At 44.2% G+C, this 14,861-nt stretch overlaps 1 long non-coding RNA gene across 1 annotated transcript; it reads right to left on the bottom strand.

The window, feature by feature from the left end:
• Positions 1-1,373: 1,373 nt before the first annotated feature.
• On the bottom strand, positions 1,374-12,781 carry Gm40200. Its single transcript, XR_880022.1, has 3 exons — positions 12,595-12,781; positions 8,895-9,001; positions 1,374-1,421 (listed from the first exon to the last, which is right to left on the bottom strand). It is a non-coding gene; the product is annotated as a predicted gene, 40200 (long non-coding RNA).
• Between the last annotated feature and the right edge of the window lie 2,080 nt (positions 12,782-14,861).

The raw sequence follows: 14,861 nt of genomic DNA, 5'->3' as shown, positions 1-14,861 counted from the left end.
TCTTCAGAGACACCAGAAGAGGGCGTCAGATCCCATTCCAGATGGTTGTGAGCCACCATGTGGTTGCTGGGAATTGAATTCAGGACCTCTGGAAGAGCAGTCAGTGCTCTTAACCAGCTGAGTCATCTACCTCTCTAGCCCCATCTCTGTTGTGATTTTTATATCATAAATTAGTTATTAGTTATTAGGTTTGCTAACCTGATATAAATGGAACTACAACAGCATGTACATACTTGCTTGTGTCTGGCTTCTTGGACTCAATGTAATTTTTTTTTTTTTTTTTAGATTCAGCTTCGTGGTTATAATTCACTCTTCTTCGTTGTACACCATTTAAAAACTCAGTATCATTGTGTTGGTTTCCAGGTGAGGGATATTACAAATAAACCTAAATGCATGCTCTTCCACTGAGCTACACCCCCAAACATTCTTGTAGGTCTTTTTACTTTATTTTTCATGTGTGAGTATCTTGCCTGCATATATGTATGTGTATTTGTGTGTGTGTGTGTGTGTCTGGTGGCAGGGGAAGTCAGAAGAGTTTAAAGATAATTGTTTTTAAAATTCTGTGTGTGTGTGTGTGTGTGTGTGTGTGTGTGTGTGTGTGTACACGCCCACAGAAGTCAAAGGCATTGGGTTCCCTAGAGTTGGAGTTACAGGGAGTTGTGAACCACTTGACATGGTTGCTGAGAACTGCATCTGGGACGTCTGCAACAGCACTGTATACTCCAAATAGAAGTTCTAAGTAGTACCTGCTACAGCTATGAAGCCTTCTCTCCAGGCAGCCCCTTTTCTGTGTGTGAGACAGGATCTCAGATAGCCAAGGTTGGTGCTGAACTCACGATGTAGTCAAGGGCGATCTTGAACATCTGATCCTCATGCTCCTACATCCCAAGCTCGAGGAGTACCACCATTCAGCCCCATGCCTGGGTTTATGCACGTTGGGGCTCACACCCAGGGTCTATGTATACTACACAAGCACTCTAGCAATTGAATTACATTCTGTGATTCAACCTATGCTCATCTGACCTCTGATCATTTAATGCTCTCAAGACCTTTTCCATTTGTGAAACAACCACCAGACGTCTTGCAGCATCCTCATATGGCAGTCCAGTGATTTCTGTTAGCAAGTAAAGCAGCCCCGTTTTAGAAAAAGTAATTCCAGCCTTTATTGATACCTCTACTCGTCGACAACTGTGGTGGCTACCAGAAATTGAGAAAGAGGAGAATAGCAATTGTGATTAGAAAAACAGTCACCTGAATTTATGACTTGAAACAGGGTCATGTTATGTTGCATAGGCTGGCCTTGAACTCTTGATCCCTCTGTCCCAACCTCCTGAGTGCCAGGTTTACAGGTGTGCACCATCACCCTCAACTCTGGAAACTTTTTTTAAAGGAGAGAAAATGTCTGCATCTGGTCGTCCGTCCTATAAGGGAGAAACACAAGAGTGACAGAAGTGTTAATCTTTAGTTCATAAAATTTCAATTTCATAGTGTAAAAGGAAGTTATTTTAATTTTAGCAAATAGGTAAGAGTTCATGTCATCCTCAAAATAACATTTTTATCTAGATTTCTTTTTTTTTTTTTTTTTTTTGGTCTATGTAGTGGTTATTTCTGGTTGTCAACTTGACTATATTTGGAATGAACTACAATCCAGAATTGGAAGGCTCACCAGTGACCCTTATCTGGAGGCTTGGAGATCCTTATCTGGATCTTGGTATGGAGATCTTGAGCCATAGTGGCTATGGATTCCAGAAGATTGAATCTCCTAGTTTAAGGAACACACCTTTAATCTGGGCTACAACTTTTCATCTGGGATTAAAGGTGTGGTGGAACACACCTTTAATCTGAGCTACACCTTCTGCTGGAGACAATATAAGGACATTGGAAGAAGGGAGTCTAGCTCTCGAGCTCTTGCTCTTGCTCCTTCGCCTGCTTGCCGTGTGAGACTGAGTAACTGCTAGATCCTTGGACTTCCATTCACAGCTGCGACTGAACAACTGTAAGGAATTGGGCTGCCGACTGTAAGTCATCAATAAATTCCTTTACTATCTAGAGACTATCCATAAGTTCTGTGACTCTAGAGAACCCTGACTAATACAGAAGTTGGTACCAGGAGTGGTTCTAGAGTAACAGAAGTACAAGGATGAATCTTTTAAAATACTGGAATTGGCTTGTTGATCCACCAGCACTTTCAAATATTGAAACCTCTCCAGATTCTCTCCCTCCTGGGAGCTCAGAGAATTTTGAAGACCCATGGTTGAAACTATATTCCGAACTTAAAGAAGCTAATGACCTTGATTTTCTTAATGAATTAGGTGATTCAGTGCACAAAGCTTTCTACAAGATGGGGAAAAAATCGGAAAATGATTTTACTGGCTGGCTGCTCTTAGTATCTGTGGAAAGAATGATGAATGAAAGGAAGGAGTTGTGTGATAAAATCGAAAGTCTCCAGACACAAGTAAACGATCTAAAAGTTGCTAAGTGTGTCCTTGAGGAGAATCTTCTCTCTTGTAGCAATAGAGCTCAAGTTGCAGAAAATCAAACAGAAACTCTCATTGTAAGGTTGGCTGAACTACAGCGAAAATTCAAGTCTCAGCCTCAGAGTGTGTCGACAGTTAAAGTAAGGGCTCTAATTGGCAAAGAATGGGATCCTACAACATGGGATGGGGATGTGTGGGAAGACCATGTTGAAGCTGAGAATTTTGAATCCTCAGATTCTCAAGGGTTTGCCCCACCTGAGGAAGTAGTACCCTCAGCCCCACCTCTTGAAATAATGCCTTCCCCACATGAGGAAATTAATTTTGCAGAGTCTGCTCACGGCCCACCAATAGTTTCTTCTAGACCTGTAACCAGACTCAAAGCAAAACAGGCTCCTAGAGGGGAGGTAGAAAGTGTAGTCCATGAGGAAATTCGCTACACTACTAAGGAGCTTAATGAGTTTGCTAATTCATTCAAGCAGAAACCTGGTGAATATGTGTGGGAATGGATTTTAAGGGTGTGGGATAAGGGTGGAAGGAACATAAAACTAGAGCAGGCTGAGTTTATTGACATGGGTCCTCTGAGTAGAGATTCTAGGTTTAATACGGAAGCTCGCATAGTTAAAAAAGGTGTCAAAAGTTTGTTTGAATGGTTGGCTGAGGTGTTTATCAAAAGATGGCCTACTGGAAATGACTTGGAGATGCCTGATATTCCATGGCTTAGTGTTGATGAAGGGATTTTAAGACTTAGGGAAATTGCAATGCTAGAGTGGATATATTGTGTAAAGCATAATTGTCCACAATGGGAAGGTCCAGAAGATATGCCTTTCACCAGCTCTATAAGACGCAAATTGGTGAGAGGGGCACCAGCACATTTGAAGGGTTTTGTTCTTTCCCTTTTCCTTGTGCCAGATCTTAGCATTGGAGATGCTTCTGCTCAATTAGATGAATTAAATTCACTGGGTTTAGTTGGATTCCGAGGTAACAAGGGCCAGGTGGCAGCATTGAATCGCCCGAGACAAGGTGATTCTAGTTATTATAATGGACAGCGTAGACAAAAGAATGTTTATAATAACATACCCAGTAATGGTCAGCACAGGAGAGGTGAAATTTATAATGGCATGACTCGGTTGGATCTTTGGTACTGGCTAACCAATCATGGTGTTTCCAGGAATGAAATACATAGGAAGCCTACTGCATATTTGTTTGATCTGTATAAGCAGAAAAATTCTCAAACAAATGAAAGAAAGGCTACATTAGATCGTGGTAAACAGCCAAATGAAAGAAAGGCTACATTAGATCGTGGTAAACAGCAATCTCGGCCAGTGAATCAATTTCCAGACTTGAGACAGTTTGCAGATCCAGAACCCCTTGAATGAAGGGGTGGCCAGGTTCCGCTGAGGAAGGATCTTGATAAGACACCCAAAGGTTTTGCTGTTACCCTTTCTCCAGTTCTTCCCTAGAGGGACCTACGGCCTTTTACAAGGGTAACTGTACACTGGGGAAAAGGAAATAATCAGACTTTTCGGGGTCTGCTGGATACTGGTTCTGAGTTGACACTGATCCCAGGGGATCCCAAGAAACATTGTGGCCCTCCAGTTAAAGTAGGGGCTTATGGAGGGCAGGTGATTAATGGAGTTTTGACTGATGTCCGACTCACAGTAGGTCCAGTAGGTCCCCGGACACATCCTGTGGTGATTTCCCCAGTTCCAGAATGTATAATTGGGATAGATATACTCAGAAATTGGCAGAATTCTCATATTGGTTCCCTGAACTGTAGAGTGAGGGCTATTATGGTTGGAAAGGCCAAATGGAAGCCTTTAGAGTTGCCTCTGCCAAAGAAAATAGTGAATCAAAAACAGTATCGTATTCCTGGAGGCATTGCAGAAATTACAGCCACTATCAAGGACCTGAAAGATGCAGGGGTGGTGGTTCCCACCACATCTCCGTTTAACTCTCCTATCTGGCCAGTGCAGAAAACAGATGGATCATGGAGAATGACAGTTGATTATCGAAAACTAAATCAGGTAGTAACTCCAATTGCAGCTGCTGTACCAGACGTAGTTTCGTTACTTGAGCAAATCAACACATCTCCTGGCACCTGGTATGCGGCTATTGATCTGGCAAATGCCTTCTTCTCAGTACCTGTCCATAAGGACTACCAGAAGCAATTTGCTTTCAGTTGGCAAGGCCAACAGTATACCTTCACAGTTTTGCCTCAAGGATATATTAACTCTCCTGCCCTGTGTCATAATTTAGTTAGAAGGGATCTTGATCGTTTGGATCTTCCACAAAATATCACATTGGTGCACTATATTGATGACATTATGCTGATTGGACCAAGTGAGCAGGAAGTAGCAACCACTTTGGACTCATTGGTAACACATATGCGTATCAGAGGATGGGAAATAAATCCAACCAAAATTCAAGGACCATCTACCTCAGTGAAATTCTTAGGAGTACAGTGGTGTGGGGCATGCAGAGATATTCCTTCTAAGGTGAAAGATAAGTTATTGCACCTGGCCCCTCCTACAACCAAGAAAGAAGCACAACGTTTAGTGGGTCTATTTGGATTTTGGAGACAACACATCCCTCACTTGGGTGTGTTACTTAGGCCTATTTACCAAGTGACTCGGAAAGCTGCTAGCTTTGTGTGGGGCCTGGAACAGGAGAAGGCCCTTCAACAGGTCCAGGCTGCTGTGCAGGCTGCTCTACCACTTGGACCATATGACCCAGCAGACCCGATGGTACTTGAGGTGTCTGTGGCTGATAGAGATGCTGTTTGGAGCCTCTGGCAGGCCCCTGTAGGTGAATCACAGAAAAGACCTTTGGGATTTTGGAGCAAAGCTCTACCATCATCTGCAGACAACTATTCTCCCTTTGAAAAACAGCTCTTGGCCTGCTATTGGGCCTTAGTGGAAACTGAACGTTTGACAATAGGACACCAGGTTACTATGCGACCTGAACTACCCATCATGAGCTGGGTACTATCAGACCCTGCAAGTCATAAAGTGGGACGCGCACAGCAGCAGTCTATTATCAAATGGAAGTGGTATATACGTGATCGGGCCAGAGCAGGTCCTGAAGGCACAAGCAAGTTACATGAAGAAGTTGCTCAAATGCCTATGGTTTCTACTCCTGTTACAATGCCATCCGCTGCCAAGCATGCACCTATAGCCTCATGGGGTGTTCCCTATGATCAACTGACCGAAGAGGAGAAGACTAGAGCCTGGTTTACTGATGGCTCTGCACGTTATGCAGGCACCACCCAGAAGTGGACAGCTGCAGCATTACAACCCCTTTCTGGGACAACCTTGAAAGACACAGGTGAAGGGAAATCTTCACAGTGGGCAGAACTTCGGGCAGTACACATGGTATTACAGTTTGTTTGCAAGAAGAAATTGCCAGATGTACGATTATTCACTGACTCATGGGCTGTAGCCAATGGATTGGCTGGATGGTCAGGGACTTGGAAAGATCACAATTGGAAAATTGGTGAGAAAGACATCTGGGGAAGAAGTATGTGGATAGATCTCTCCAAATGGGCAAAGGATGTGAAGATATTTGTGTCCCATGTAAATGCTCACCAAAAGGTGACTTCAGCCGAGGAGGAGTTCAATAATCAAGTGGATAAGATGACCCGTTCTGTGGACAGTCAGCCTCTCTCCCCAGCCATCCCTGTCATTGCTCAATGGGCACATGAACAAAGTGATCATGGTGGTCGAGATGGAGGTTATGCATGGGCTCAGCAACACGGGCTTCCACTCACCAAGGCTGACCTGGCTACAGCTGCTGCTGATTGCCAGATCTGCCAACAGCAGAAACCAACACTGAGTCCCAGATATGGCACCATTCCTCGAGGTGACCAGCCAGCAACCTGGTGGCAGGTTGACTACATTGGACCACTTCCTTCATGGAAAGGACAGCGTTTTGTTCTTACTGGAGTAGATACTTATTCTGGTTATGGATTTGCCTTTCCTGCACGTAATGCCTCTGCTAAAACCACCATTCAGGGACTGACAGAATGCCTCATCTATCGTCATGGTATTCCACACAGTATTGCTTCTGACCAAGGAACTCATTTCACAGCCAGAGAAGTACGACAGTGGGCCCACGATCATGGAATACACTGGTCTTACCACATTCCCCATCATCCTGAAGCAGCTGGGCTGATAGAAAGATGGAATGGCCTTTTGAAGACGCAGTTACAGCGCCAATTAGGTGGTAACAGCTTGGAAGGCTGGGGTAGAGTTCTTCAGAAGGCAGTATACGCTTTGAATCAGCGCTCGATATATGGTACAGTTTCACCCATAGCCAGGATTCATGGGTCCAGGAATCAAGGGGTGGAAAATGGAATAGTTCCACTTACTATCACTCCTAGTGACCCTCTAGGAAAATTTTTGCTTCCTGTCCCCATAACTCAAGATTCTGCTGGCTTAGAAGTTTTGGCTCCAGAGAGGGGAGTGCTCCTACCAGGAGCTACAACAAACATTCCATTGAACTGGAAGCTCAGACTTCCCCCTGGTCATTTTGGGCTTCTAATGCCCTTAAACCAACAGGCTAAAAAAGGAATAACAGTGTTAGGAGGGGTGATAGATCCAGATTACCATGGGGAAATTGGATTACCTCTTCACAATGGTGGTAAGCAAGATTATGTCTGGAGTGTAGGAGATCCCTTAGGGCGTCTCTTAGTACTACCATGTCCTGTGATTAAAGTCAATGGGAAACTACAACAGCCTAATCCAAGCAGGATGACAAAGGACGCAGACCCATCAGGAATGAAGGTATGGGTCAATCCTCCAGGAAAAGAGCCAAGACCTGCTGAGGTGCTGGCTGAAGGTGAAGGAAATACAGAATGGGTAGTAGAGGAAGGTAGTTATAAATACCAATTAAGGCCACGTAACCAGTTGCAGAAACGAGGATTATAAAGTAATATGAATGCCCCCTTGTAAATTGACAAATGTGTTTGCGATTGTACGAGGGATAGTTATATCATGTTAGGCGTATTCACAACCTTGTTATTGTTTCATGTGAACATGAGATATTATTTGTGTCAAGTTGACAAGGGGTGGATTGTAGTGGTTATTTCTGGTTGTCAACTTGACTATATTTGGAATGAACTACAATCCAGAATTGGAAGGCTCACCAGTGACCCTTATCTCCTAGTTTAAGGAACACACCTTTAATCTGGGCTACAACTTTTCATCTGGGATTAAAGGTGTGGTGGAACACACCTTTAATCTGAGCTACACCTTCTGCTGGAGACAATATAAGGACATTGGAAGAAGGGAGTCTAGCTCTCGAGCTCTTGCTCTTGCTCCTTCGCCTGCTTGCCGTGTGAGACTGAGTAACTGCTAGATCCTTGGACTTCCATTCACAGCTGCGACTGAACAATTGTAAGGAATTGGGCTGCCGACTGTAAGTCATCAGTAAATTCCTTTACTATCTAGAGACTATCCATAAGTTCTGTGACTCTAGAGAACCCTGACTAATACAGTCTAGGAAGAGATACCTTCATTTTATAGCGCTTGTGGTGGATTGAATAGGTATGGCTCCCATATATTCATGTGTTTAAATGCTTGGCCCACAGTAAGGGGCAATATTAGGAGGTGTAGCCTTGCTGGAGAAATCGTGTCACTGTGGGGGAGGACCTTGAGGTCTCCTATGCTCAAGCTCTGCCCAAAGTGGAATCCAGTCTCCTTCTAGCTGCCTTCAGATCAAGATGCAGAACTCTTGGTTCCTCCAGCACCAAGTCCTGCCTGCATGGTGCCATGCTTCCTACCATAATGATGATGGACTGAACCTCTGAAACTGTAAGCCAGCCCCAATTATATGTTCTCCTTTGTAAGAGTTGCCTTGGTCATGGTGTCTCTTCACAGCAATGGAGCCCTAAGACAGTGTTGAAAGCCTCCAAGGTTCTAATTAATCTGACCTGTGTGCTCTTCACTTCCATATGCCCACATAGAGACGGTACTCAACCAAGATCTGCTAGGTTAGCTTCTCTGTGGAGGGGAGACCTTGCACGGTACAACTAAAGACCAAGAAAATGATAAAGGACAAGGGGTGGGAAGCAATGTTGGAGCCTTGGGTTTTGGTATCTCCGATGCCTCTGGAAATTTGCTGCAATCTCTGCCAATCTCGTCTTATCTTCAGTTTCACCGGTTCCCCTAATTTTTAAAATCTGGATTCATTATCTGTTCTTTCCTCTCTTTGAGGATTTCCCATGTATAATGAACAGTGAGGTAGTAATGACTTCCTATGAAGTACATTTGCAAGCCTCCCACCCTGCTCTGGCTCTCACGCAGACTGGCAGAAGCTGGGTAACTGCTTTCTCCAGACCTCTGAGCATCACTCTTCTCCAAGACCTGTGACAGAGAGGTGGCTGCAGATTGTTCCCATAAATAGCATCCATTTCTTCACCTTCTGGTGTCCTCTTGAGACAAAGTCCAGCTGGCTGAGTATGACTGTGCTGATGCCAGCTGGGTCTCAGCAAGCATCTTCGTCAACGCTGAGGCTGATATCATTGGCTGTGGGAAGGAATAGTGTTAGTAACTGAACTTTTTAATTAATTTATTTTTATATTTTGGTGTGGTTAAGGGCTTGTGAGATTTTTCTCTGGGCTGTATATGCAACAGAACACAGTTCTGGTTTCTTGTCACCTTTTTAATTGGAAAATGTCTTTGATCCTGGGTATGCTTTATTATATCTGGGCAAGAAAAAAAAAAAAAAAACACTTGAATTTGTTGCTGGAATCTAGGGGCAGTTTCTGACAAACCTAGAAAATAAATATAAGATGCAGCTGAAGCTGTTGCCCTGAGTCCTAACAGCAGTCACATATAAGAGAAATCCATGCCCACACCTAGAAAAGCTGTAGAGCTAAGGGTGGTGAATATTCACTGTAGTTACATCAGGAAGCCAGTGAGATGGCTCAGTGGGTGAAGCCGCCATGGTCAACCATTGTAAAGCACACGATCAAATAGCATTTAGTACACTCACCAGTAGCTCTATAGAGCTCCAGGAAGTTTTAGCATCCTGAAAGGAAAGCCCACTCAGTAGTTATTTTCAATAGTTTCGGTTACCATAGTGAACCGTTAGGGGTTGGTCTAGTGTTGCTATGTATTGAAATGCTAAATTCTGTACCCCAAGATCTGGTTGCCCCAAGAGGAACAAATTCCCATGTATGACCTTTGCTGTATAAACCTTGCTCCTCAATGTAAAACTATTGGTTAAATAAAACTGGCAACAGCCAATTACTGGGGAGAGTAGAAGGAGGTTAGGGCTTGGGTGACCAGGCTAGGGTCGCAGGTAGGGCCCATGAGAGGTGGAAAGAAGAAGGAGAGAAGGAGCTCGGAGGAGGAAGAAAACGGAGAGAACAGGAAGTCTCCATTAGAGGTGAGGGACCAGCAGCACGTGCCAGAGTGAAATGGACTCTGAGGACAGGCTCGTGGAGCAGAAGACTGAAAGAGCAAGTGAGTCGGAGAGCAGAGCTGGGGAAGTAGCTCGTCTAGCCATTAGAAAATGAGATTTGTGGTCGTCCCCCAGTAGTCACTCAAAAGCTAAATAAATAACTAAATCATAATCTAAGTCTCATTCATTTGAAGCTAGACAGGGGTAGGAATAATTAAATTGATTAACATGTTTTAAATCACATGCCATTCTGAGAAATATGTTGGAATCCTACACTGTCCTGCTCCAACCAGCTTAGAACAAGAATTACCCTTTGTCCAGTTTCCATACTGCATATGTTGCCTACCTGTGAATCAGTTGATGGCCACCTGGGTTATCAGATCTGCTGCTACAGTATCGCAGGGTTGGGTTCAAGTAGCTTTTATTTAACAGTGGTCTCAGAGCATGAGAGTAGGGACACCAGGAAAGTGCTTTGGTGAGGGGAGGAAAACAAAAAGCACATCCAAATGCTGGGCTGGGGAGATGGCTCAGTTGATAAAGCACTTGTCATACGAACATGAGAACTTGAGTTTAGATCCCCCAAGCCCATGCAAGCGCATACATCTACAGTGGCATCCATCTACAACTCCAGTGTTGGAAGATGCTGAAGCAGGAGGATCCTGGATCTTGTCTATGGTTTTCGGCACCTACCAGAAGACATAGGAACTATCTCTCCAGAATAAGGAGGACTACTGAGCTGTCAATCTCCACTTGCCACTGAGCCTGGTTTGTAATTACATTGGCTAATTCTAATGTATGAGCACCATCACTTAGCAGGATTCTAGTCTTCTCTGAGGGTTTCCTACATCGAGCACCACCCTTTTTCTAGATGATAGGCAGCCAAGACAATCCACTTTAGAAATAGCAGAGTTCTGCTTTTCTTGCCCCAGCCACACGAGTACCCATGGTAACCAAGCTCCTTCCCTTTTTGTACCCTCCTTGTTCTGTGCTCTCTCTGAAGTCTGCTTCCCGGGTTATAGCTCCTAAGCAGCCCATTGAATCCCCTCTTGGGTCGGAACCTCACCTCAGAGTCAAAGGATTTTGAGGAATGCGGTTCCCAAAGCAGAAGAGGTAGTATTTCCTTATCAGAAGCAGCTGGGACTACTTGCAGGCACCCCTCAAGAGCCAGCCTGTCCCCATGTGCAGGCTTGGAAGGAGGGCAGGAAGGGTCCAGAGATCCTCACCTGAGATTCTCAACTCCCTGCTGCTTCTCCTGCTCAGGTGTAAGTAATTCTGCCCTAGTCACTGTGGTCTCATGGTCTCAAAGGTGCTCGTGTATTTTAAGTATGGAAGATTGCCTGTAAGAGGGACTCATCTATGCCACGTCAGGGAAGTCATTAACCATGCAGGGCTGAGGCTTTGGTGGTGTGGCTATTTTAAGGTCACCCCAGATACGGTCAGGAACTCCTCACCCATGCTTTGTAAGTAAACCCGATAAACTTGCTGGTTCACTGCAATAGATCTGTTGGTGGCACCCTACGTAGAGTAAAAAACTGTTTGTTACATTTCCCTGTGAAAAGGTCACCTAACTCCACCCTGTCCCTAAATATTAGCTGTCTGTCACATTCTCAAGCCTCCTGGAGTACTTTCTTTTTAAAGACTTTTTATTTCTTTAAGATTTATTTATTTTATCTTATGTTTCATGCCCATGTATGTGTGTGCATCACGTGCTTGCTTGTTGCCCTTGGAGGTCAAGAGAGGATGTTAAATCCCTTGGAGCAGGAATTATAGGCAGTTGTGAGCTGCCATCCGGGTGCTGGGAATTGAACCTCAAGAGTAGCAGATAGTCTAGCTGCTGAGCTATCTGTCCAACTCATTTGCTTTTTGTTTTGTTTTTCAAAACAGGGTTTTTCTGTGTAATAGCCCTGGCTGTTCTGGAACTCACTTTGTACACCAGGCTGGCCTTGAACTCAGAGAGATCTGCCTGCTTCTGTGGTGCTGGGATAAAAAATGCATGCCACCGAGCCTGGCGTTTATTTGCATCTTTTTTTAAATGAAGGAAAAGGGATTAGAATGCTGGGGCCTTTTTTTCTAATGGTACCTTTTAGGTACTAGACAGATTGGGGGAGGAAAGGGTGGTTTTTGGAAGCAAAGGATCCTGTCCTAGTAACTTGTTATTTTGAATAATGCAGATGCAAAAAAAAAAAAAAAGTGTTGTTTAAAGTTTCCAGAGAAGGTGACAGACATGGTGCTTTTAGAACCTGTACTCTCACCTGAAAGATGAGAATAATTATTCAGCCCTCAGGGGTTGTGTTTCAATAAGTTGCAGCCCTAAGAAAGAAGTTCTGGCTGAGCATGCACTCTTTACCAGGATGATGGAAAGCTGAGGCTTGGCTCTGATAGAGCAATTGCCTGGTATGCACAGATCTGGCACTGCCCAAAAGAAAAATAATAAGTTAAATTGGTTTCTCTGTAAGTGCCTGAGACCATCTGTGAAGAATTGTTCACTATTTACTTGGCTTGGGAAACACCCCAAAACCATACAGATCTAGAGGTCCAAATTGTCCCTGAAGAGAAGGCTTCACAGAGGAAAGAAAGAAAGAAAGAAAGAAAGAAAGAAAGAAAGAAAGAAAGAAAACTGTATGGCGAGTGTTCATTGACTCTCCATTGCTGTGACAAGTGACTGAGGTTAAATCAGCCTAAGGGGAGGAATGTCCGCTTTATTTTGGCTCACGGTTTCAGTCTCCTCTTGACCGGCCTCTTGCTCTGGGCTGGCGATGAAGCGTGCGGCAGAGGTCATCTGTTCAGCTCTTGACTGCTAGGAAGGGAGAGAGGAAGAGGCCAGTGACTCCATATCCCCCTTCAAGGGCAAGGCCCTAATGGCCTAACTTTCTTCCACTAAGTCCCTCCTCGTGAAGATTCTGTCAGCTCCCCGCAGAGCTTCAGCCTGGTGACCAAGCCTTAGCACACGGGATGCTATTTATGACCTAAACTGTGACAGCACATTCAGCTAAAAATAAACACAAAGAAGAGTAAAAAGACACTGACTCATTCATAGATTTGCCAGAATGTCGGCCAATCAACAGTTTATACACAGATAAGAACCACTGAGTGGTAGAACTTAAGTAACTGTAGTCGCCGGGTGCCATCTGCTGTGGCTTGTCCTGCCATCACCTCTGACTCTGGAAGCCAAGTGTCCTGTTTTCCGTGTTGCCTCAGAAACACTGTTTCTGCCTTCTCCATTCCACCCCAGCTAGAATTAGCCATGGTCCCTGCTTCTCTGTGCCACCAGCTCCCAATGTTAAACCTGTAAACCCTAGGTTCATCTGCTTGGTAAAATGTAAGCTATTCAGCCCGGGGCAAGCAGAGCAAACCTCCTTGTCAGTATGAGGAGGAGCAGAAGGTCCTGCCTAAGACTCCTAAGGGGGAATGTTGCCCTGGTGGAGCAGGGACTCAGACCCTGAACAGCCAAGAGCAGGACAGGTTTCCTTTCAAGTTGCAAGATAAACTGTATGAAACATATATTGTAAACTAATTTGCCTCCCAGACTCTGGCTATTAGCACTTGGTTGGTGTTGTTGCTAACTTCCCTGTATTGCTCCACTTCTGGCCTGTCTTCAGCCACATGACCTTCAATCCTTGCAAGGCACCCTGGTAGATAGTACATGAGTAAGATGTTCTGTAGGTCGGTGTTTCTGGGTGGTTTCCTCAAATCCATTTCCCACTGTTTCCTTGCCACACCGTTGATTTCCACTGTGGAAATGGCTTATGGGAATCAGACCATCCCTGATCCTAGAAAAGACCTTAAGTCCTGAGCCTAGGTTACATGTCTGCTCCCCGGCCACAGTGATTGGTTCATGAGTAAGCTTGAGACCCAAGTTTCTCCAACCTTCGTGAAACCAGATATTTGGCTACCCCAAGGGCATAATCTTTTTTTTTTTTTTTTCTGGCCAGGTGTGAATTAGAAGACACCAGTGGCTTTGGGAGCTCCCAGAAGTCTTCTTGGAATCACATGGGGAGTCAGACTTAGATAAAGTAAACATTGCAGAAGGTAAGGCCAAGGGGCAAAAATAAATGAGGCACTTGGGTAAAACAAAGCCTGAAACCATACTTCTCCTTTGGACTTCTCAGTTATATGAGCCAATAAATCCCATTCATTATTTAAGCAAGACTGAGTCAGGTTTTCAAATGTGTACAAGTGAAAGCATCCGGCACCTGCTTCCTTCCCTGCATAACTATCCCTCTGCTTTGGCTTATAGTCTTTCAGAAATATAGATTAAAATCTGGTTTCATGATTCAGTAGCAGTGACCTATAGCCTGGAAACTAGTTCTAGCTGACATTTAAAATAGGGATAGGAGTGTAGCTTACTGGCAGAGCATTTAGTTAGTCTTGGCTTCCATCTCCAACATTGAAAAGAAAAGGCACCTTTCAAATAGAATAGTCCTGCACATGGGCTATATTGTGGGTTCAAGGCCAACCTGGACTACAGGATGAGACCTCTTCTCAAAGCAAAACAAATGAGGAAATAGAATAGGCCTACATAACCAAAACCAAATCTGAAATGTCAATAAACATATTTCATTTCCCTTTAGCATAGAAGGAGAAAGACACAAAGGAATTAAGAAGCTGTCAAACAAGCCAGTCATGGTGGCACACACCTTTAACCCTGGTACTTGGGAGGCAGAGGCAGGCAGATCTTTGTGAGTTCGAGGCCAGCCTAATCTACAAAGCAAGTTCTAGGATAGCCCTAGCTGTTACACAGAGAAATCCTATCTCAAAAACAAACAAACAAAACAAACAAAAATAATTTTGTCAAACAAAACAAAGCAAATAATAACATCAATGAAATATCAAACAAACAAAGCAAAACATATCCCAGTTTTTAACTTTGTAAACGTATGCATGTTTTGCCTACATGTACGTATGTATATCATATACAGGCCTGGTGCGAATGGAGGCCAGAAGAGGGTGTTGGATCTTCTGGAAATGGAGTCACAGGCA

This window comes from Mus musculus, chromosome 11, assembly GCF_000001635.26.
Source record: "Mus musculus strain C57BL/6J chromosome 11, GRCm38.p6 C57BL/6J".
Taxonomy (NCBI): domain Eukaryota; kingdom Metazoa; phylum Chordata; class Mammalia; order Rodentia; family Muridae; genus Mus; species Mus musculus.
Note: the sequence above shows the minus strand (reverse complement) of the source record. Positions and strands in the feature narration are given on the sequence as shown.